The following is a 3,390-nucleotide window of genomic DNA, read 5'->3' on the forward strand; positions in this document are numbered from 1 at the left end:
TGGCAGCTATAACGCTACAGAGATGTCATATTCCAGTTGACATAAAAATTAAAAGGAATCATTGGATTAATTGAAAAATGTCATGAATATGCCTGACAAATATGAGCTTCTGCGAAGAGACCTAGTGAAGTTGAAGAGGTGGAAGCCAAAATATCAGGGTTGAGGAATGGAAAGTGAGGACATACAGATAGTGAATGGAAACTGCTCTTTCAAGCAGTTTGCTTGCTAAGTGGGGGGGCAATCACCAGAGGAGAATATTACTTTAAAAAATATCTTCTATCTGTTGCTGAAAAGAGCTATACTTTTTTCAAACACACAAAACAAAATGCTACCAGTTGTGTGTTGTTGTCAAACCACTCAACAGACCCCTGAGATTTATTGGGCATTGTATATTTTATTTTTCCTCCCTTGTTATGAAAATCAGGATGTCTATAATCCCCGTGAATACTATTTGGCTCTTATTTTCATGTGTAATATCAAGATTGGATACAAGAATCAGGGACAAGTAAAAGGGAGAAGAGAAACCCAAGGATATTTTCTGTGGATCAGCTGAGGTTCTTCCTAAATGATAGAAGTAAGCATATTAAAATGAAAGCACCTGTTCTTTTTCATTTATTATTTCAAACTGGCTTGAAAGCCTGACCAATCGAACATTAGCCCTTGAAATAGTCAAAAGGCTCATGGTAAAAAAGTGAGTTCAAGTGGGACAAAATCTCTAGATTCATTGGTTTTCAGTGATCAGCACCATGGTTGGTTAGGTTAGAGACTACACACTCTAAAGTTCTGCAGAATCTGGCTATTTCTGTAATTACACAATATAAAGATTCTATTCATCAAGGTCTTTAATATTTGTTAGTAAATTGATGGGCTGAATTCTGCACCCAGTGTTGACCTGGTGTTTTAAACGTGTAAATTCATAAGCTAAGAACTTTTTCAAAGTCAAGGTACTATTTTTCATCTTACAGAAATTATAATTCATTTGTCACCTTGTTGAATGTGATATACCTTGATATTTCAGCAAATAACTGTTTAAGATAATTAGGCAAAAATTCTGTGATCATTCGTTTTAAAATAAGGGAGGTGATCTAATGTTTTAAAAACTATTTCTAGTAATATTAATCAAATTAGAATCTAAATCATATTTTCTTGTGCTTTATATTAGTGAAATCATCTAACATACATCATTATAAGGGCATTTGATATCTCTATTTTTAAAGCTTGCATGTTTTTGCCAGTAATATGACAATAAAAATTTTCTATACTTTTACATAATTTTTCTTCCCCACACACATGTTACATTATTGCTATCACAATTTACATGTTTTATATTGTGTATAAATTAACCAAATATTGTCGCGAGAGCTACTTTTAATGCTTTCTGTCTTTGAATCTTTATACTGTCCTTAAAAATGATTTACACATCACCATTTTAGTATTAAAGTATTCTGAATTTGACCATATATTTACCACTAATAGTGTACTTTATACTTTCATATGTTTTCATATTACTAACTAGTGTCCTTTAATTTAAACTTGAAGAACTCCCTTTAGTATTTCTTCTAAGGAAGATCTAGTGGTAATGAACTCTCTCAACCTTTGTTGGTTTGGGAAAGTCTTTATTTCTCCTTTGTTGCTGAATGACAACTTTGCTATATAGAGTATTCTTGGTTGGCAGGGCTTTTTTTTTCTTCTTCTTTTCTTTTCAGCCCTTTGAATTTATCACCTCACTCTCTCCTGGCCTGCCAGGTTTCTTTTGAGAAATCTACTGGTAGATTTAGGGATGCTTACTTGTGTGTGATAAGTAACTTTTCTCTTGCTGCTTTCAAAATTCTCTTTGTCTTCGACTTTTCACAGTATGATTATAATGTGTTTCCCTGAGTTCCCTAGGGATTGAATCTGTTTGGGGACATTTGAGTTTCATGGCTCTGTATATCCATATCTCTCCCAAGATTTGGGAAGTCATTAGCCATTATTTCTTTAAATAAGTTTTCTGACTCTCTCTCTGTTCTTCTTGGATGCCTATAATATGTATATTGGTTTACCCAATGGTGTCCCATATGTGCTGTAGGCTTTGTTAACTCTTTTTATTCTTATCTTATTGTCTCCTCTGACTAAATAATTTCAAAAGATCTGTCTTTGGGGTTGAAGTTTCTTTCTTCTGTTTGATCAAGTCAGCTTTTAATGCTTTCAATTGCATTTTTTCTTTCAGTCATTGTGTTTTCTTCAGCTCTAGAATTTCTGTTTTGTTCTTTTTTATGATTTCTAATCTCTTTGTTGAACTTCTCATTCTGTTGATGTTTGTTTTTCTGAGTTCATTTAGCTGTCTATCTGTGTACTTTTGTATCTTGCTGAGCCTCCTTAAAATAATTATTTTGTATTCTTTATGAGGTAACCTGTAGATCTACATTTCTTTGAGGTCACTTATTGGAACATTCCTGTGTTTCTTTGGGAGGGAGTATTGTTTCTCTTACTTTTTGTCTTTACTGTTATGTTTCTAATTGTCTTGCATTTATATTTGTGTATTTGAGATAAAAGTCACCTCTTCCAGGCCTTTTGAACTTGATTCAGCGGACAAAGACTTTCACTGGTGGGTGGCTATGAGCGTACCATCAGGGCGGAGTACAGCATCTCTGGTTCTAGACAGGACACAACAATGTGGTCTCCATGCAGCTCCATCAGCTGAGTTCAATATCTGTTAAGACTGCAGAGATCTTTGGCAGTCAAGGCTGAATGTTTCTGCAGTGGCTTTAGTGGCTAGGGCTTTTGGGGTCTTCAGCAGTGATAGCTGTAGGGGTCCTTCTGTACTCCTTTTTCCCTACTTAGGGAAGGTCCAGCCAAGGAGATACCTCTTAGCATTAGTTCTGGGGTGAATGTACATATTACCCACAAAGGTGGGGTCTGGGTCTCTGGGACATGCCATAATGGCTTTGTCCTGAGAAAATAGGACACAGAAGTGGCATGGGCCCAGGAAGGACAGGGTGCAGCAGAGAGCCCTTCCCGCTGGTTACTGGAGGAATGTCTCAGTGACAGTGTGGCCCCGGGAATGATGGAACCCAACCACAACTCAGACCTCAGCTGGTAGGGTGTACAGCAGTGGCAGCATGGTTGCAGATGCAACTTAGACCCTAGGGGGATGGGGGAAGAGCTGTAGAGTAGCTCTTGTAGTGTAGCATCTTCATATAAAATTGCTACTTGGGTCTTCTATTCATTCTTATTATATGCTCAAAGTGTTCTTTGAAAATAATGTTTTCAATGTTTCTTGTAGCAGTTGTCTTAAAGATGTTTAAATGCTATTATTTCATATAACATTTTGATTATTTCATATTGATTTCTAGTCTCATCATCTTTCTTGCCATCTCTAAAATATAATGAAATAAAAATATTTAGCAT

The sequence above is a fragment of the Propithecus coquereli genome, unplaced genomic scaffold, assembly GCF_000956105.1.
Source record: "Propithecus coquereli isolate 6110/MARCELLA unplaced genomic scaffold, Pcoq_1.0 Scaffold277, whole genome shotgun sequence".
Classification (NCBI taxonomy): domain Eukaryota; kingdom Metazoa; phylum Chordata; class Mammalia; order Primates; family Indriidae; genus Propithecus; species Propithecus coquereli.